General features: G+C 43.9%; 2 pseudogenes; one reads left to right on the top strand and one right to left on the bottom strand.

Moving 5' to 3' along the window:
* Positions 1-1,569, bottom strand: LOC139013164 (ezrin pseudogene; annotated as a pseudogene).
* A 13,220-nt stretch (positions 1,570-14,789) lies between these two features.
* Positions 14,790-17,223, top strand: LOC139012885 (treacle protein pseudogene; annotated as a pseudogene).
* The last annotated feature ends 4,532 nt before the right edge of the window (positions 17,224-21,755 follow it).

Raw genomic sequence — 21,755 nt, 5'->3', positions numbered from 1 at the left:
TCACATGGCCTCGAACGCGTCGATGCGCTGCTTGGTGTTGCCCTGCCGGATCCGCAACGTCTTGTACTTGTCGCGGCCTTGCCTCCTGTTCTCCTTGTGGATGATGTCGTTGTGGATCCTCTTGTTCTCGTCTCTGGCCTGGGACAGCTCGCTGGACAGAGTCATCAGCTGCTGCTGCAGGTTCTTCTCGGCCTCGGTGACCCGCTTCTCTTCCTGGTGGTGGTCCAGGATTTCCTCGCTGGACAGCTCGGCGCTGTAGCCCGAATCCTCCGCGCCCTCCTCCTGCAGGTTCTCGCGGACGTGATGGGCCACCGGCTCGTCCACAGGGGGCGGCGCCGTCATCACCAGGTGCAGCTCCTCCTGGGTCTTCACCAGGTCATCCTGGGCTTCCTCGGCCTGGTGCTGCCACTCCTCCACCTCGTCCTCCTTGCGCCTGCGCGCCACGGCCAGCCGCTCCTGGCTCTTTCTCTGATCCACCATCTTCCGCTCCTCCTCCAGCCGCAGGGCCCTCTGGTTCTGGTCCGAGAGCTCTTTCTCGGCCTTCTCCGGCATCATCTGCTCCTTCTCCCTCTCCACGGCCTCTCGCCTCTTCTCCGTTTCCAGCTGCTGCCGCTCCAGCTGCCTCAGGTGCTTCTCCTCGCGGGCCTGGGCCTTCATCTGCTGCACGTCGATGGTGTCGGGCTTCCTGCGGCGCATGTACAGCTCCTGGTTCCCCATGCAGAGCGGCAGGATCCGCTTGTTGATGTGCAGGCAGGGGGCGTAGAAGACAAAGTCAGGCGCCTTCCTGTCGATGAACTTGATGAAAAACTTCTTTTTATTGAAGAAGATGTTCCTGATCTCACCCCACAGGAAGCCAATTTTTGGGGTCAACTTATGATCTTTCTCGTAAATATTGAGTCCCAGGGCATCCACTCCAAGCCACAGGTCTGTTCCTCTCTTATTTTTTATCTCAAAATAGCTGATCCCGTACATTTCCAGGTCCTGGGCGGTCTTCAGGTACTCCAGCATGGCGCTGTCTTTGAGCATCCCGCGGTGCTCGGCGTGCCACACCTGGACCCGGTCCTCCCACTGGTCCCTGGTGAGCTTGTGCTGGTCCATGACTCTCTGGGGGATCAGCCGCTCGGAGCTGAGGTACCCGGGCTTGTGCAGGTCTTTGTCGTAGTCTCCGAACTTGGCCTGCGCGGCGTAGGAGCCGAGGAGCACCGCGGTCTCCGGCGGGCAGTAGATCTCACTGCTCAGAATGCTCTCCTTCACTTGGAGGAAGAAGAGCTTCTGCGTAATGTCCTGGATGAGCTCCTCACACACGTCCTTGGGGTAGAACTTGGCCCTGAACTTGAACTGCAGGGGATTCTCCTTCCTGACCTTCTGGGCTGACACCTTTTTATCAAGCTTCAACCAGGTGGGAAATCCTTTGTTATCTACGTACTGGAGCCCGAAGTACCACACCTCCCGCAGGCCGATCGTCCTCACCACCTGATCAAAAAACTGCTTCCCTGTGGTGTCCCGCTGGATGGCAAACTCCAGCTCCGCATCCATGGTGGTGACTCGGACATTGATCGGCTTTGGCATTTTCGGTTCCGGTCGGGTATCCTTGATCCTTGGGAAGCGGTGCGACAGCCTCGGACACGGCGGTGGGACAGGGGCTGTGGACAGTGTGCTCCGGTACATTGTAGACTCTGGATACATTGTAGGCGCTGGGTACATGGTAGACTCTGGATACATTGTAAACTCTGGATACATTGTAGGCACTGGATACATTGTAAACTCTGGATACATTGTAGGCGCTGGGTACATGGTAGACTCTGGATACATTGTAAACTCTGGATACATTGTAGGCACTGGATACATTGTAAACTCTGGATACATTGTAGGCGCTGGATACATGGTAGATGCTGGATACATGGTAGACTCTGGATACATTATAGGCGCTGGGTACATGGTAGACTCTGGATACATTGTAGGCTCTGGGTACATGGTAGGCTCTGGGTACATGGTAGATGCTGGATACATTGTAGACGCTGGATACATTGTAAATGCTGGATACATTGTAGATGCTGGGTACATGGTAGACTCTGGATCCATTGTAGACTCTGGGTACATTGTAGACTCTGGATACATTGTAGGCGCTGGATACATGGTAGACTCTGGATACATTGTAGATGCTGGATACATGGTAGACTCTGGATACATTGTAGATGCTGGGTACATTGTAGACACTGGATACGTTGTAGATGCTGGATACATTGTGGACGCTGGCATACATTGTAGATACTGGACACATTGTAGATGCTGGGATACATTGTAGACGCTGGATACATTGTAGACGCTGAGATACATTGTAGAAGCTGGATACATTGTAGATGCTGGATACATTGTAGATGCTGGATACTGTTGGGGTCCAACCCCAGCAGGTCCAGGGGTTCCCAAAGGTGTGGATGGAGTCGGCAAAGAAGGAATGTTCAATTGATCAGCAGCCTAACCAGGTTCTGTAGCCAGGTTCTAGCCAGGTTCTGTCTTTATTCTCCTGTTACATCTGTATTTATAACAGTTGATTTTAATCCTATCCATTCTATTCCAAAGGTTAAGGCGTTTCTTATCTCCACTCCAAGGTTACTCGATTGTTCTATTAAGCTACAAGGGAGTAACTGAAGGAGATTATCCTAAGTAAAGATTATGTAGCTTAAGCGTGACTGTTCATAGTTAAAGTGATTAACTACCCGCCTGGCACTTAGTTAAGGGGTTTTATTCCCTCCCTAACTCCAGGGGAAAATCCCCACCTGGGGAAACAACCTTTCTCGGAGAGGTGACCTTGGTTAAAACACATAGTGCCAAGAAGGGGAGCAAACATATGAAGAACAGTATGCCATAGACGCCAGGTCCCTTGAAACATATGCTGTGCAGATGTTTCTTCCCTGCAGCGACTGTGTCCAGCAGCAAGGATGGACCAGCTTCTGGCAGGATACATGGTAGATGCTGGATACATTGTAGACACTGGATACATGGTAGACGCTGGACACATTGTAAATGCTGGACACATTGTAGATGCTGGATTCTGTTGTCGTTTTCTGAATATAATTGTATTTTCTTCTAGCCATTAACTTCCTGGAAACAGTGAAAGCTTCGTTTTAGACCTTGTGGAGGTGGGTCTGTTTGCTTTAGCCCTGTTCCTAGGGCATACGCCTTGGTCCTGGGAGATAGTCCTTATTCTTAAGGCTTGGTCCTTCCAGTTTCTAGGAGAAGCTCAAGGTGTTTACCTTGCATCTCTAACTCCGCAGGACTTGGTGTTTTAGAAACTGCTCCTCAGATGCTTTAGCTTCCAGCATCTTCCCGGGGTTCCCTGGTGCTGACCCGGGACGTGAGGAGGAATTTGTATGCAGGTGGTGGGCTCCTCCCTTTATGAAACTTCCCTCCCTCAGTTCCTTAACTTTTTAAAGATGAATTTGCAATTACCTGGTCTGAGGAACAGAGGTTTTAAAACGCTGTTTTCTATTTTACATAATAAAATCGCCTGGTGTCTGTAGAAACTCTCTCTAAAGCCTCGTCATTGCATTTGCAAAGTCTTCTTACGTCACCAGGAGGCAGGCAGCTTCCAGTTCCTCGTTTGGCTCTCTCACGGGGCTCCTCAGAGTCCATCCTCGGCTCTGCTGTCATCGGTGCTGAGGTCCGCTCTGCACTCGCGAACCCTGTGGGGTTGCCTTGTTGTCTTGTGTGATGTCTCATCACATCCTCCCCTCAGCCCTCGGTTCCCAGTGAGGCTGATACGGTATTTGATTTCCAAAACTGACAAGAGCACAGTCCAGCTTTTGGATTCACACTGATGCTTGAATGTTTGTGGGTTTCAACAACTTGTTTTCATAAGAAATACTGTTTTGATAACCTCCCGTCCGAGGGGAGGACGCATGGAAATTGTGAGTAAGGGGAACCTTGTATTTGACTGTCGGCAAGTGTCTGTTTTAGTAGGAAAAAAAGAGACCCTTGGCTGGGAATCAGTAGGCAGCTCTATGCTTTCTATTTTTTTTTAATTGTTTTTTTTTATTTTATTTTTTATTTTTTTATTTTAATTTTTTTATTGCTTAAAGTATTACAAAGGGTATTACATATGAGTCCTTCCCCCCCCCCTCCCCCCGCCCTTGACAATCCCCTGGCCTCCCCTACCCCACAGTGTCTTATGTCCATTGGTTATGCTTATATGCATGCATACAAGTCCTTCGGTTGATCTCTTACCCCCCTCCCTCCTGCCCCCCAACCCTCCCCGGCCTTCCCCTGCAGTTTGACAATCTGTTTGAGGCAGCTCTGCCTCTGTATCTATTATTGTTCAAAAGTTTATAATGGTCTCTATTATCCATGAATGTGTGAGATCATGTGGTATTTTTCCTTCATTGACTGGCTTATTTCACTTAGCATAATGCTCTCCAGTTCCATCCATGCCATTGCAAATGGTAAGAGTTCCTTCTTTTTTACAGCAGCATAGTATTCCATCATGTAGATGTACCACAGTTTTCTAATACATTCAGCTACTGATGGGCACTTAGGCTGTTTCCAGATCTTAGCTATGGTGAATTGTGCTGCTATGAACATATGGGTGCATATACCCTTTCTGATTGGTGTTTCTGGTTTCTTGGGATATATTCCTAGAAGTGGGATCACAAGATCAAATGGGAGTTCCATTTTTTGTTTTTTGAGGAAACTCTACACTGTCTTCCACAGTGGCTGCACCAGTCTGCATTCCCACCAGCAGTGCACAAGTGTTCCTTTTTCTCCACATCCTCTCCAGCACTTGTCGTTGGTTGATTTGTTGATGATAGCCAGTCTGACAGGTGTGAGATGGTACCTCATTGTTGTTTTGATTTGCATCTCTCGGATGATTAGTGACTTTGAGCATGTTTTCATATGTCTCTTGGCTTTCTGAATGTCCTCTTTTGAAAGGTGTCTATTTAGGTCCTTTGCCCATTTTTTGATTGGATTGTTTATCTTCCTTTTGTTAAGTTGTATGTGTTCCCTATAAATTTTGGAGATTAGGCTCTTATCAGATATGACGTTGGCAAATATGTTTTCCCACGCAGTGGGTTTTCTCGTTGTTTTGTTGATGGTTTCTTTTGCTGTGCAGAAGCTTTTTATTTTGATGTAGTCCCATTTGTTCATTTTCTCTTTAGTTTCAAGTGCCCTAGGAGCTGTATCAGTGAAGAAATTGCTTCGGCATATGTCTGAGATTTTGTTGCCTTTGGATTCTTCTAGAATTTTTATGGTTTCCTGTCGTACATTTAAGTCCTTTATCCATTTTGAGTTTACTTTTGTGTATGGTGTAAGTTGGTGGTCTAGTTTCATTTTCTTGCATATATCTGTCCAATTTTCCCAACACCATTTATTGAAGAGACTATCTTGGCTCCATTGAATGTTCTTTCCTCCTTTGTCAAATATTAATTGAACATATTGGTTCAGGCCGATTTCTGGGTTCTCTATTCTATTCCATTGATCTATATGCCTGTTCTTGTGCCAGTACCAGGCAGTTTTGAGAACAGTGGCTTTGTAATACATCTTGATATCTGGTATTGAGATCCCACCTACTTTCTTCTTTCTCAGGATTGCTGCAGCTATTCGGGGTCTTTTTTTATTCCAGATGAATTTTTGGAGAGTTCGTTCTAGATCTGTGAAGTATGCCGTTGGTATTTTAATGGGAAGTGCGTTAAATTTATAGATTGCTTTGGGTAGTATGGACATTTTAATGATTTTGATTCTACCAATCCATGAACACGGTATGTTCTTCTATCTGTTTGTCTTCTTCTATCTCTTTTTTCAGCGTCCTGTAGTTTTCTGAGTAGAGGTCTTTTACCTCTTTAGTTAAGTTTATTCCTAGGTAGCTTAATTTTTTTGGTGCGATGGTAAATGGGATTGTTTTTATAATCTCTCTTTCTGAAAGTTCACTATTGGTGTATAGAAATGCCTCAGATTTCTTGGGGTTAATTTTGTATCCTGCTACATTGCCAAATTCATGTATTAAGTCTAGTAGTTTTTTGATGGAGTCTCTAGGGTTTTGTATGTATAATATCATGTCATCTGCAAATAAGGACAGTTTTACTTCCTCTTTTCCAATTTGGATGCCTTTTATTTCTTCTTCTTGCCTAACTGCAATGGCTAATACTTCCAGTATTATGTTGAACAGGAGTGGTGAGAGTGGGCATCCCTGTCTTGTTCCTGTTCTTAGGGGAAATGGTGTTAGTTTTTGTCCATTGAGTATGATATTGGCTGTGGGTCTGTCATATATGGCTTTTATTATGTTGAGGAATGATCCTTCTATTCCCACCTTGCTGAGAGTTTTTATCAAAAATGGGTGTTGGGTTTTGTCGAATGCTTTTTCTGCATCAATTGATATGACCATGTGGCTTTTTTCTTTCAATTTGTTTATGTGATGTATCACGTTTATTGATTTACGGATGTTGTACCATCCTTGCACCCCTGGAATAAATCCTACTTGGTCATGGTGTATGATCCTTCTGATGTACTGCTGGATCCGATTTGCTAAGATTTTGTTGAGGATTTTGGCATCTATGTTCATGAGGGATATTGGCCTGTAATTCTCTTTCATTGTGTTGTCTTTACCTGGTTTTGGTATTAGGGTGACGCTGGCTTCATAGAATGAGCTTGGAAGTGTTCCTTCCTCTTGAATTTTTTGTAGTAGTCTGAGGAGGATAGGTTTTAGTTCTTCCTTGAATGTTTGGTAAAACTCCCCTGTGAAGCCGTCTGGTCTTGGGCTTTTGTTTGCTGGAAGCTTTTTGATTACTGCTTCAATTTCTTCCATAGTTATTGGCCTATTGAGATTTTTAGATTCTTCCTGATTGAGTGCTGGAATGTTGTATTTTTCTAAGAATTTTTCTATTTCCTGCAGGTTGTCTAGTTTGTTGGAGTAGAGCTGTCCATAGTATTTTTTAACAATCATTTGTATTTCTGTGGGGTCTGTTGTTATTTCGCCTCTATCGTTTCTGATTTGGTTTATTTGGGTCCTCTCTCTTTGCTTCTTGGTGAGCCTGGCTAGAGGTTTGTCAATCTTGTTTATCCTTTCAAAGAACCAGCTCTTGGTTTTATTGATTTTCTGTATTGTTTTTTTGGTCTCTATGTCATTTATTTCTGCTATAATCTTTATTACCTCCTTCCTTCTGCTCACACTGGGATTTTCTTGTTGCTCTCTTTCTAATTCCTTGAGTTGTAGAGTTAGACGATTTACTAGCATTTTTTCTTGTTTTTTGAGATAGGCCTGTAGAGCTAGAAACTTCCCTCTCAGGACTGCTTTCATTGTGTCCCATAGGTTTTGGATTGTTGTGTTTTCATTGTCATTAGTTTCCAGGATGTTTTTAATTTCTTCTTTGATCTCATTGGTAACCCAATCAATATTTAATAACATGCTATTCAGCTTCCAAGTGTTTGAGTATTTTGGGTTGTTTTTATTGTAGTTTATTTCTAATATTATGCCATTGTGGTATGAGAAGATGCTTTTTATGATTTCAATCTTCTTGAATTTGGGGAGACTTTGCTTGTGACCCAATATGTGGTCTATTTTTGAATCTGTCCCATGAGCACTTGAGTAGAATGTATATTCCGCGGCTTTGGGGTGAAGTGTTCTGAAGATGTCTATTAAGTCCATCTGATCTAGTGAGTCATTTAGGATTGCTGTTTCTTTGCTGATTGTTTGTCTAGAGGACTTATCCAGTGATGTCAGTGGTGTATTAAAGTCCCCTACTATGATTGTATTGTTGTTGATCTCTCATTTGATATCTTCCAGGAGTTTTTTTTTTTTTTTTGTATTTGGGTGCTCCTGCATTGGGTGCATATATGTTTACCAGAGTTATATCTTCTTGTTGTATTGATCCCTTTAGTATTATGAAGTGGCCTTCACTTTGAGGCCTATTTTGTCCGATATAAGTATTGCTACCCCAGCTTTCTTTTCCTTTCCATTTGCCTGAAAGATATTTTTCCATCCCTTCACTTTCAGTCTGTGTGAGTCCCTTCTAATGAGGTGAGTCTCTTGTAGACAGCAGATGTATGGGTCATGTTTTTTTATCCATTCAGCCACTCGATGTCTTTTGGTTGGAGCATTTAGTCCGTTTACATTTAAAGTTATTATTGAAAGGTACTTGTTTGTAGCCATTTTTTTTTTGTGTGTGGCTGTTTTCTTTCTAAGCTTTTTATTTCTTTTTACACCAGTCCCTTTAGCATTTCTTGCATTGCTGGCTTGGTGGTGATAAACTCCCTTAGACTTTTTTTTATCTATGAAGCTTCTTATTTCCCCTTCAATTTTAAATGATAGCCTTGCTGGATAGAGTATTCTTGGATTCAGTCCTTTGCTTTGCATCACTTTGTAAATTTCCATCCATTCTTTTCTGGCCTGATGTGTTTCTGTTGAGAAATCATTTGATAATCTAATGGGAGATCCCTTGTATGTAACTTTCCGTCTCTCTCTTGCAGCCTGTAAGATTCTCTCTTTGGCCGAAGCCGGTTTTGCTCAGTGGATAGAGCATCAGCCTGCGGACTGAAGGGTCCCAGGTTCGATTCCAGTCAAGGGCATGTACCTGGGTTGCGGGCACATCCCCAGTGGGAGATGTGCAGGAGGCAGCTGATTGATGTTTCTCTCTCATCAATGTTTCTAACTCTCTATCTCTCTCCCTTCCTCTCTGTAAAAAATCAATAAAATATATTTTTTAAAAAAAATTACAAAAAAAAAAAAAAAGATTCTCTCTTTGCCCTGAACATTTGCCATGGTGATTATGATGTGTCTTGGTGTGGGTCTTTTCGGGTTCACCTTGTTTGGGACTCTCTGTGCTTGTGTGACTTTTTTCTTCCCCACCTCAGGGAAGTTTTCTGATATTATTTCTTCGAGTAGGTTTTCTAACCCTTGTTCCTCTTTCTGTTGTTCTGGCACCCCTATTATTCATATGTTGTTTCGTTTCATGTTGTCCCAAAGCTCCCTTAGGCTCTCCTCCTGTCTTTTAATTTTTTTCTCCAATTGCAGTACAGTTTGGGTGTGTTTTGCTTCCTTGTCTTCTAATTCACTAATTCGGTCCTCCGCTTCTCCTAGTCTACTGTTGATGCTTTCAATGGTGTTTTTTATTGCAGCTATATTGCTCTTCATTTCTTCTTGGGTCTTGCATAAGTTATTGATTTTTTCATCTGTTTCTTCTTGCTTCTTGCATAAGTAGTTGATTTTTTCCTCCATCCGGTTTATGCACACTAGGACCCTTATTCTGAATTCTTTTTCTGTCATGTTGCATGCCTCTGTCTCACTTAGCTGCTTTTCTGGCAAGTTCTCCTTTTCTTTCCTTTGGGGGTTCTTTGCCTACCCATTTTTGATCTCACTGACATATCTAGATGTTGAGTTGTTCAGTGGCTGCTCCCTGGGCTGTAGTTGTTCCTTGGGTGGTTGCGGTAGCAGCTGCTCCTCAGTTGGCAGCAGCTCCTCTGGTGGGTGCTGTTCACAGCTGTGGTGGCTCTTCTGGCTGGTGGGGGGAAGCTTCACGTACAGCTGCTGTTCCTCAGACAGAGGGTGTGGTGATCAGGAGGCTGCTGTTGCTTTGATCTGCTGCATTGATTTAAAGGCACAAAATACAACACAACAAGGCACAACATACCAGGCACTGAACACAAATATATTCACGATATTAATAACCCCAAATAAAGGTGACCACCCGAATTAAGAGAATTAAGGGATAAGGAGGAAAGAAGAGAAAAAGATAAAAGAGAAAAAGGAAAAGAAAAGAAAAATAAGAAAAAAAACAAAAAAGGAGTGCAAAAATGAAATTGGAAAAAAAAGAGGGGGAAAAAAAGAGCGAAAAGAGAGAATGAAGTTGGAGAGGAGACCAAGATGGCGGCGTAGGTAAACACCGGAGACCGCTGCCGCAAACAACCATTTCAAAAATACAACTAAAAGACGGAACGGACATCACCCAGAACCACAGGAAGGCTGGCTGAAGAGAGACTCTACAACTAGAAGGAAAGAGAACGGCAAATCGAGGCTCAGAGGCGGCGCAGTGTGGAAAATACAAAGGTACCGAGGTGCGCACGCAAAGTGGTCTGGTGGCTGAGGGTGCGGTTGTCGTTTTCTGTCGGGAGTGAGTCTCAGACTCTGGGCTCCGGATCCGGGCGAGTCTCTAGGGACCCAGACTCAAACGGGAGAAGCGCGATTATCCGGCATCAGTTGGAACCTGAGGGCAACTTTCTCTCCGAGGTTTGCAGTGGCTGCCGGGGTTCTGAGAAGCAGAGCCTCTGGGAACGGGACTGAGCGTGGCCATAACTGCTCCCTCCGCCCGCCCTGTTGATCCCGCCCCGCCCAAACCCTGCGCACAGCCATTTGCCGATCGCCTCAGGCAAAGGCTGGATTAGCGCCTCCCCAGAAGGCAGACGTTTTCCATACAGCTGATTCCTATAGCCAGTCGGCCTGGTGGTCAAATCCCTCTAGTGTTAACTACAACAATTAAGGCTTGGCTAGAACAAGACTGTGCACAGAGACCACAAAGGGGTGCACCAAGAAAGCATAAAAGATGCGGAGACAAAAAAACATGACAGAAATGGAGGATATGGAGCTAAGAATCGCAATTTTGAGGGCTTGCCATAAATTTGTGCAGAGCCTCACGAAAACTAATGAGACCCTCGATGCTACGATAAAGAAATTAGAAAGTAAGCATACACGGACTGAAATAAAGAATATTATACCCAATAGCAGACCAGAGGAGCACAATAATCAAACAAAAGATTCCACAAAAAACACCCAATTGGAAAAGCAAAATGAAAAAAGAATCCGAAAGTGTGAAGATAGTGTAAGGAGCCTCTGGGACAGCTTTAAGCGGTCTAATATCAGAATTATTGGAGTGCCAGAAGATGAGAGACAGCAAGATATTGAAAACCTATTTCAAGAAATAATGGCAGAAATCTTCCCCCATCTGGAGAAAGAAATGGACTTACAGGTCCAAGAAGCGCAGAGAACCCCAAACAAAAGGAATCCAAAGAGGACCACACCAAGACACATCATCATTAAAATGCCAAGAGCAAAAGACAAAGAGAAAATCTTAAAAGCAGCAAGAGAAAGAGGCTCAATTACCTACAAGGGAATACCCATATGACTGTCAGCTGATTTCTCAACAGAAACTTTGCAGGCCAGAAGGGAATGGCAAGAAATATTCAAAGTGCTGAATACCAAGAACCTACAACCAAGATTACTTTATCCAGCAAAGCTATCATTCAGAATTGAAGGTCAGATAAAGAGCTTCACAGATAAGGAAAAGCTAAAGGAGTTCATCACCGCCAAACCAGTATTATATGAAATGCTGAAAGGTATCCTTTAAGAAGAAGAAGAAGAAGAAAAAGGTAAAGATACAAATTATGAACAACAAACATGCATCTATCAACAAATGAATCTAAGAATCAAGTGAATAAATAACCTGATGTACAGAATGAACTGGTGATTATAATAGAATCAGGGACATAGAAAGGGAATAGAATGACTATTCTTGGGGGGAAAAGGGGTGTGGGAGATGCAGGAAGTGACTGGACAAAAATCATGCACCTATGGATGAACACAGTGGGTGGGGAGTGAGGGTGGAGGGTGGGGTGGGAGCTGGAAGGAGGGGAGTTATGGGGGGGAAAAAGAGGAACAAATGTAATAATCTGAACAATAAAGATTTAATTTAAAAAAAAAAAAGAGAGAATGAAGTAGAAGAGGGGAAGAGACTATTTGTATGAGGAGAAAACTCCGATAGAACTGCCACTAATTCCATCAAATTCCAGGAACAGATCCCTAAAGATGAATGCAAACTACAGACAACCAATGATATCAAGAGAGGCAAGGGAAAACAGAAGCACAAAAATAGCCAGGGGATGGGGGAGGGGAGAGAGGGGGAAAACCAGCAGAAAAAAAATAAGAAGAAAAAGCAAAACAATCTCACAACCAGTCCTAAAAAAGAAAAAAAAACAAAAAATAAAACAAACAAACAAACAAAAAAACACACAAACAAAAAAAACCAATATATTCAACAATCAAGCAAACAGCAAGAAAACAATAGAAAGATAAGAGAAAAAAATGTTTGGATAGTGAAGAAGGATAAGAGATAGGTGTATAAGGATTTAGAGCAGTGGATTGGAAATAGGATATATAAGTAGGGTGAAATTAGACAGGGGGTAAAAAGAGGGAATAGGGAAAATCTAAAGCAGGAATAGGGTAAGAAAAACAGGACATCAAAAGGGGAAAAGTGAGGAAGAGGGTTTCAGCATAGAGGTAAAATTGAGGTAGGGAAAATTGATGCTAAAGGAATGATGAAAATAGAATGGAGAACACTACTCCCAAAATAAAAAAAAAAAGAGAAAATAAAATGGCACTTTAAAAAATGGTAAAATGGTAGCAGTAATAATACTGGTTAAAATAAAAATGTAGTAATTAAAAGGGTAAAATCAGGTGATGGAAAAAGAAGAAAAAGAAAAAAAATTGGTTTCTTAGTTAAAAGGCGAAAAAAGAAAAAAAAATTGCAGAAGTGAAGGTCTTTCGGTTCTTCTACTCTTCAGCCTGGCTCGCCTTAGTCCTGCCAGGTATTCAGGAGAGTGTTGAATTTCCCTGTGATACACTGTTCCTCCGTGTTGTAAACCACAGTCCTGATTTTAAAGCAGGCCGTATTTGTGTCCCAGACTGCCTTAATTTGTGTTCACCTAAGAGTCAGTTTGTGGCTCAGCCTCTGGGTGGCAGTGTTTTGGGGTTGGCCTCTGAGGCTATACGGCTTCTCTATTCAGCAGCAAGTGTTTATTTTCTCTATTGCACTTAAAACTGGTTTGGGGAGGTCAACTGCCCAGAGCTGGTTCTTAAATAATCGTTACCCTGCTCTGTGTTGTTTGTGGGACTGAAAGTCCCTCTATAGGCCAGACCCTGGTAACTCCCAGGGACTAATCAGATTAATTTAATCCTTTATCTCGTACAGGGTGGAATCTGGGTATGGCTATGCTCCTTGCCTGGGGGGTGGGGGGAGGAATTCCACCCTCCGGAGAGAATGGCTGCCCCAGTCCTGGGCCCACGGGTGTCTCAGCACTCAATTTGCTGCCACCTCTCCCGGCCCCCCCTCTCTCCTCAGCCTCTCCCCAGATTCCACTCATCTGCACCTTCTCCCTCTCTTCAGCACGGGTGAGTGTCTGTATCCGAACTGTCCTATGAGCAGGGTTCAGCGAAAACAAAGAAACAAACAAACAAACACTGGCTGGCCACGGAAACGCTCCTCTCTTACAGGCACTGCATGATCTGGTCCGTTCCTCAGGCTGCCCCCTTTAGGCTCAGTCCTCCGTAATCACAGAATCCAAATCTCAAATACCCCAGCGCCAGGAATCCTGAGGAACTCCTTTCCCCAGTCAGGGGCTGTGTCTGTCCCAAGAGACGCGGCTGTCTGCCACATGGTCTCCCTCCGACCCTCTGGGCTCAGAGGTCTGGCAAAGTTTCCTGCCCAGATCCCTGGTTTTTTACCTTTCCAGGGGAGCTCTGCCCTTCCCGGCTGCAAACCGTCTCACCAGCTGAGTAATTTCGCCAATTCAGGGTGGGTGTTATTAGTTTCAGCTGCTTACTCCATTTGCTCCGGGACAAGACCTGGGATGCGTCTGCCTATATCGCCACCATCTTGCTTCCTCTCTCCTTACAAAACTTTTTATCAGAGGATGAGGAAGGCCAGAGGATCTTAAAAGACTCTTTGAATTCAGAAAGATAATTGGAAATCGAGAAAGATGTCAGAATCTGGTTTCAAGTGATTATCCAGTATACATCGATAAGGTAGTAAAATGAAATAAATGTAATTATAGAAATTCTGTTTTAACATAAATGTGACAAGAATAGGTGGAGGGGCAGGAGCTGGAAGAGATTCACCTAAGAACTTATATGCATATATGCATAACCTGTGGCAAAGGCAGGCAGGGGCAGAATGGAAGACGTCATTTCGGGGAAAAAAGACATCTGTAATGCTTTTAACACTAAAGATAAATTTTTTAAAAGAATAGGTTGAATGTTAAGAGTATAACAGTAAACACTAGAACATGAGTACATGTGGGGAGCCAATATAGGGTTAAGCCTCAGACTGACCTGTTGGCAAAGTCACAAACAAGTCTTCTTCCAAGTCTTAACAACCCAATCCAAGAGGTGGCCACTGATTTGCACGCACTATCATTTAAAAAATAAAAATGGGGGAATTTGCAGGAAGCTGGGCCACCCTTGCTGCTTGACACAGTCGCTGCAGGGAAGAAATATCTGCACACCTTATGTTTCAAGGGACCTGGCATATATGGCATGCTGTTCTTAATATGTTTGCTTCCTTTCTTAGCGCTATGTGTTTTAACCAAGGTCACCTCCCAGAGAAAGGTTGTTTAGGACTAAGGAAGGGAATCAGTAAAGCCCCTTTACTAAGTGCCAGGCGGGTAGTCGATCATTTTAACTACGAACAATCACGCTTAAGCTACATAATCTTTACTTAGGATAATCTCCTTCAGTTACTTCCTTGTAGCTTAATAGAACAATAGAGTAACCTTGGAATAGAGATAAGAAACACCCTAACCTTTGGAATAGAATAGATAGGATTAAAATCAACTGGTATAAATACAGATGTAACAGGACAATAGAAGGAGAAACCAACTATGCTGAAAAACTGAACACTGTCTCCATATCATTCCTTCTTCGAAGACTCAGTCCACACCTTTGGGAACCCCTGGACCTGCTGGGGATGGACCCCAACATATAGTGCCAGAACAGGGATTCCCCTAGGTGAGCCAACCGGTGGCAGGTCATGGGCATGGCTGAGGCCAGGAAGCAGCAGGAGCTGCTTCCCCTGATCTACCAGCATCTGCTACAGGCAGGCTTTGTGCGTGCAGCGCGGGAAGTGAAGGAGCAGAGCTGCCAGAAAAGTTTCCCAGTTCGGCCTGTAACCCTTCTGGACATCTATACGCACTGGCAACAAACCTCGGAGCTTGGCAAGAAGCAGAAGGCCGAGGAAGATGCAGCGCTGCAGGCCAAGAAGGCCCGGGTGTCAGACCCCATTAGCACCTCAGAGAGCTCAGAAGAGGAGGAGGAGGTGGCAGCTGAAACCACCAAAGCTGCCCCAAGACCAGCATCCACCAACTACTCAGTTGTGAGGGCAGTTTTGACATCAAGCATGAAAGGAAAAGCCACGGCAGAGACCAAGAAAGGCAACTCCACACCACAACCTGCCCTTGAAACCACTGCCAAGCCTGGATTAGCATCAGCGGGCCAGGTCGATAGCTCCAGCGAGGAGACCTCCAGCTCGAGCGATGAGACCGATGTGGAGGTAAAGGCCTCGGGGAAACCCCCCCAGGTCAAAGCTGCCTCAGCTCCCACCAAGGAGCCCCCCAGAAAAGGGGCTGTCCCAGCACCCCCTAGGAAGGCAGGACCTGCAACTGCCCAGGCCAAGGCAGGGAGGCCAGAGGAGGACTCAGAGAGCAGCAGTGAGGAATCGGACAGTGAGGAGGAGGTGCCAACAGTGGTACCTGTAACCTCAAACCTGGCTCAGGCAAAGCCCTTGGGGAAAAACTCCCAGGGCAGAGCCCCCTCAGCCACGGGACCCCCTGGGAAAGGCAGCGTCCCAGCACCCCCTGGGAAAGGCAGTGTCCCAGCACCCCCTGGGAAGGCAGGGTCTGCAGCCACTTTGGCTCAGGCCCAGAAGCGGGAGGAAGACTCAGAGAGCAGCAGCGAGGAGTCAGACAGTGAGGAGGAGGCATCTGCAGCCACAACTCCAGCCCAGGCAAAACCGGCTATGAAAACTCAGACCAAAGCCTCCCCAAGGAAGGGCATTCCCATGGCCCCTGCATCTGCCAAAGTCCCCCCAGTGCGAGTGGGCACAGCCACTTCACCAGCCTGCACATCTTCCCCAGCTGTGGCCAGGGCCACCCAGAGGCCAGGGGAGGATTCTTCAAGCAGTGAGGAATCAGAGAGCGAGGAGGAGGCAGCTCCTGCCACAGCAGGGACACAGGCTAAGTCTGTGGGGAAAAGCCTCCCAGTGAAAGTTGCCACAGGGCAAGGGGCCACCCTGGGGCTCCCTGGGAAGGCAGGGCCCATGTTGGCCCAGGTCAAAGCTAAGACGCATGAAGACTCAGAGAGCAGTGAGGAAGAATCAGACAGCGAGGAGGCTTCCTCGGCTCCAGCACAGGGGAAGGCCTCAGTGAAAACCTCTCAGAACAAAGCCCACCCCGTTCCCACCAGAGTGGCTTCAGCCAAAGGGGCATCAGCTCCCGGGAAAGTGGTCACTGCAGCTGCTCAAGCCAAACAGGGGTCCCCGGCCAAGGCAAAGCTGCCAGTGAGAACCCCCCAGAGCAGTGCCCTCTGGGTGAGGGGCCAGGTGTCTGTGCCAGCTGTGGGGAAGGCAGCCCCAGGGCCAGTCCAGGACTCAGAGAGCAGTGAGGAAGCGAGGGACATCGAGGGGGAGGTCCCGGAGGCACCCACTCCGGCAAAACCCTCAGGGAAAGCCACCCGGGTCAGAACTGCCTCGGCCCCTAACAAGGGGTCCCCCAGGAAAGGGGCTGCCCCGCCACCCCCTGGGAAGACAGGACCCACAGTCGCTCAGGCTAGGAAAAAGGAGGACTCGGAGAGCAGCAGCAGGGAGGGGGAGGCACCGGCAGCTGTGACCGCAGCTCAGAAGGAGAGTAGCTCCAAAGCTGCCAAAAGTAACACACTGGCCCCAGCGACCCCAAAAAATGCCGAGGGGTCCTCGGAGAACAAGGCCCAGGTCCAGGCCTCGGTGGTGAAGGTCCTGGCGGAGCTGCTGGAGCTGCTGGAGCAGGAGAGGAAGAAGGTCGCGGGCGCCACCAAGGAGGGCAGCAAGAAGAGCCACAAGCGGAAGCTGTCGGGAGAGCAGGCAGCGGCCAGAGCCCCTAAGAGAAAGAAGAAGAAGAAGCTGGCGGCCGGGGGAGGCGGGGAGGGTGCAGCTTCCTCGGAAAAGGCCCCCGGTACTACCCAGGGGAAATCTAAGAGAGACACAGCAAGTGGTGGCAGCACCGAGAAGGACAAGCCAGAAGGGGAGCCAGAGATGGTTGAGGGTGGAGGCCAAGCCAACCCAAAGAACAAGGAGGAAAAAAAATCTGACAAGAAAAAAAAAGACAAGGAAAAGAAGAAGAAAACCAAAAAGGCCTCAAGCAAAGACCCTGACCCACCAATACAGAAGAAGAAGAAGACAGAGCAGCAGCCTGTCTGAGGAGCACAAGACGTCAGAAGAAGATGGCCAGCCATTAGCAGAGTCGGCGCTGGCCCAGCCCACAAGCCCTGCAGAGGTTGGTCCGAGGAGGAGGAGGGAGTGAGTGTGCCCAGTTCCAAGACCTCCACTCGCTGACCCCGCGCCTGACTTCCGTCCTGACACTGGACACTTCGTATAGATGTGTATAGATATAGATATAGATATAGATATAGATATAGATATAGATATAAATGATATAGATATAGATATAGATATAGACATAGACATAGACATAGACATAGACATAGACATAGATATAGATATAGATATAGATATAGATATAGATATAGGTATAGATATAGATTTTTTTTTAAGTGACATGCCCCTCCCTCCTCAGACCCAACATGCCCAGAGGCCTCAGGACCTTCCACCACTTTACCTTGCAGACCCAGTGAGGCCCGGCCTCCCGCTCCTCCCACGGCCCTGGTCCCTGGCTAACACTGAGGGTTTGTTCTCCTGTTGTCAGTTTTTTTCTGTTTCGTGTTTTTGTAAGAACTCAGAAAATAAAAGACTTGGAGGAAAGGTGCAAGTTGCAGTGCACCTGGGGCAAAGAAATAAATAAATAAATAAATAATACAATGCAGAGGGTTGTACAACAGCCAAAAGGCATCGGACCTCCTGTACAATAGCCTCTGCTGACTCAACCTGGTAGAAGGATACACAAACCAGACAAGAGTTTTACCACATCTAGTAATGATGTAGGAAAGAGGTTGTGTTTTGTATCTTTCCAGAAGGAGCAGTGCAGACAATTTGGGTACCAGAGCATTACATGGGTCACCACAATGGACCCAGAGAAGCTCCTTGTCCCATTGTTCCAAAGACTTAGTTACCCTGATGACAGAAAAGTGAAAAAAAGAAGAAGAGGAAGGCTATGCAAGGGACTGAGGTGCCAACATGTGTTCGGCTGAAGAAGTTAACAACTGAGGCCCAGCAGATGGTAGAAAAGCAAGAAGTGGAAGCTACTCTCTCAGCCAAGTCCGAGGACTCTGAGTAAATCAGCAAAAGAAACTTTCATTTAGCAGAAACTCACTTATTGCTGTTTTGCATTGCCATTGTTTTATTATTCTTACTAGTTTTAAAAATGTTATGTTTAAGTTTTAAAATGTTTTGGGTTTTGCATTGGCATTGTCTTGTTATTGTTTTAATAGCCAGAGTTTTGTTCTTGATGCTTAAGTTTTACTTTCTTTATGGTAGCTTTTTGTTCTTGATGCTTAAAAACTTTCATTATAGTAGCTTAAAAAAAAAGATAAGTTGTATCTTCTACCTGATTATTTTGTATATAGATTATAATTCTCCCTGTTTTACAGAATAAAATTATTCCTAAGTTAGAATAATTTTATTCTGTAAAACAGGGAGAATTATAATCTATATACAAAATAAAACAAAAAAAATCTAATAAGTATATTAGACACTAGAATAATAAGGCCTAAGCTCATTTGAAAAATTGGTTTCCATTATATACTGGCTATAATAAGGGTAGGTAGGTGGTAATCTAAATGGTATATATCTCATTTCCATTGGTATGTTTTATGTTACATCAGAAATAAATAAACTTCTGTTGACATCATACATTTTAAAGTAATATGTCTTTGTTAAGCAAACATACTTTAGAAAAAGAAATAAAAAAATTTTTCAAAATAACTTTCTTTGCCTCATTAATTGAGCTTCTTCAATGAAAGTCCTTGTGCCAAGACAATGTGTATCAATATCTTCACTTTGAACTGTGACCTAGATAAAGCTGGAATGTCCACACCGCTTCCTCTGTTCTACTTGTGAAAGTTTGTAATTACAACAAAAGCTTTACAAAATTTTATAAGTATTTAGCACTGCTGCATTATTCTAGTAGGCAAAATAGTATACACTTATGTGGTTAGTGTGTACAAATGAACTTGTAAGTGCTTCACAGGTACTAACTCAATTAAGCTCCCAAAAATCAATGAGGTACTACTATTAATACTCCCATTTTACAGATGGGCTAACAGAAACCTTAAGTGTCTTGCTGATACCCCACAGCTTAGTAAGTGGACAAACGAGGATCTGAACTCCTATAGGCTGGACAAAGTCCATACTCTCAACCAGAAGGACAAGATGGGAGGGAATTCATGCTTTAAAAAAAAAAATCAGCACTTAAGAAAACATAAATAAATACAGAAATAACATGAGGAAACTTCAATAACCCTTGTCCCTTTGCATTTGTGAGAACCTATCTGATGTTACACAGGATAAAGAAAACTCTGTTGGTCTTATTTCTTGCTCTAAAATTGTCTGATGTGAATGAGGAATTTATTTGACCACTTGCAACAAAAATCAAATTGCCAATCTAATTTAGGAAGGCACAGGTGGTTTATAGTTTTTAGGAGTGGTGTTTGATATCATATATTTAGTATTCCTAAATATTGAACACTTCAGATAAAAGCAACAATGGTTTTTCACCCAGCCAGTGTGACTCAGTAGTTGAGTGTCGACCTATGAACCAGGCAAGAGGTCAAGGATCAATTCCTGGTTAGGGCACATGGGGTGTGCAAGAGACAGCCAATCAATGATTCTCTCTCATCATTGATGTTTCTATCTCTTTTTCTCTCACTCTCCCTCTCTCTTTGAAATCAATAAAAATACATTTTTTAATAATAATCATGGTCTTTCATCAGTAGAAAGTGAGTGATAACTGAAGATACAAGGAAATAGGAAAAACTTTAGAATGATGTTTATAAAGAATTTGAGGCCAATATGTATTTCATATATTTTTCTCATCTTCTTCAAAAATTGGGAATTTGATTTTTTTTCTCAGTTTTTCAAAGAGAAAGAAAAAAATTCTTGGAGGTAAAGGAATGTTTAAAAGAAACTATTGAAATATTATTAACATGCACATGTGACTTTAAGAATAAATCTGAGGAAAGGGAACACTTGTGCACTGTTGGTGGAATTGCTAATTACTGCAGCCACTATGGAAAACAGATGGATGTTCCTCCCAAAATCAAAAATAGAACTACCATATGACCCAGCGATCCCACTTCTGAGTATTCATCCAAACACAAATTCAAAAAGATATACACACTCCTGTTCACTGAAGCATTATTTACAATAGCAAAGATTTGGAAGTAACTTACTAAGTGTCCATCAATCTATGATTGGATAAAGAAGAGGTGGTACATACATACAGTGGAATATTACTCAGCCATAAAAAAGAATGACATCTTACCATTTGTGACAACATGGATGTATCTAGAGAGTATTATGCTAGGTGAAATAAATCAGACAGAGAAAGACAAATACCATATGACTTCATTTATATGTGAAATCTAAAAGTAAATAAATAAATAAACAAATAAGACAGAAACAAACTCATAGATATAGAAAACAAGTTGATGGTTGTCAAATGGGAGGGGGTGGTTGGAGGATGGGTAAAAAAAGGTGAAGGAATTAAGATGTACAATTGGTAGTAAAGCACAACATAAGGAATATTGTAATCTATAATAATAAAAGCATAATATGCTAATTAGACCCAACAACCTTCCAGACAAAGCTGGGCCTGCGAGGGAAGCCCAGGTCCCAGGTGCCTGCCGGCGGCTGGAGAGAAGCCCCAGTCCCGGGTGCCGGAGGGAAGCTAGTGCTGGCAGCCGGAGGAAGGAAGGCCTACTCTTGCACGAATTTTGTGCATTGGGCTTCTAGTAACTATATATGGTAACAGCTGGCTACTAGATTTATCAGGGGATCACTTTGTAAGTTATATAAATGTCTAACCACTATGCTGTACACCTGAAACCAATATAATATTGAATGTCAACTGTAGTTAAATGTTTTTAATTAAAAAATAAATTAAAAAGAAACCTGGGTTTTTTTATTTTGTTGTTTATATTTGTTTTTGTTTGTTTTTTTGTTAATCCTTACCCAAAGATATTTTTTCATTGATTTTTAGAGAGAGTGGAAGGGAGGGGAGAGACAGAGCAAGAGAAACATCAATGTGAGAGAGATACATTGATTAAAAACCTGGGTGTTTTTTTTTTTTTAATCAAGAACACCATCAAACTGTCTTGGTATAGGCCATATAGTAAATATTTTAAGCTTTGTGAGTCATGTGGTCTCCATTGCAAGTACTTAACTCTGTCATTGGAGGATGACAGCAGCCATAGACAATATGTAAACAAATTTCTATGGCTGTGTTTCAATGCAACTTCCTTTACAAAACAGGCAGCAGACTAACCAGTGGCCTCCAACCTCTGATAGAGAGGACTTGATCCACAAATATATACACTAACACTTTATATCTCCCTTGAAACTCCTTATTTTCATTTCTATTAAAGTAAAAGTATGTAATATAGCCCATACATAATATATACCACTTTTAAATAAATGTAAAATGATTAGAGAAGATACATGAATAAAACTAAGTTTGTTTTTTTATAAAATCTCCTTTCATCATGGTCCATATTCCTGGTAGAATTTCTTATTTAACACATTGCCTCACATTCTGTTTAGAGTCAGCAACAGGATATGCTAAATGCAATATCCTTTCTT

Source organism: Myotis yumanensis, unplaced genomic scaffold (assembly GCF_028538775.1).
Source record: "Myotis yumanensis isolate MYYU_CA2020_CCGP unplaced genomic scaffold, mMyoYum1.0.hap1 SCAF_6, whole genome shotgun sequence".
In the NCBI taxonomy this organism is placed as follows: Eukaryota; Metazoa; Chordata; class Mammalia; order Chiroptera; family Vespertilionidae; genus Myotis; species Myotis yumanensis.
This window is presented reverse-complemented; position numbering and strand designations above follow the sequence as displayed.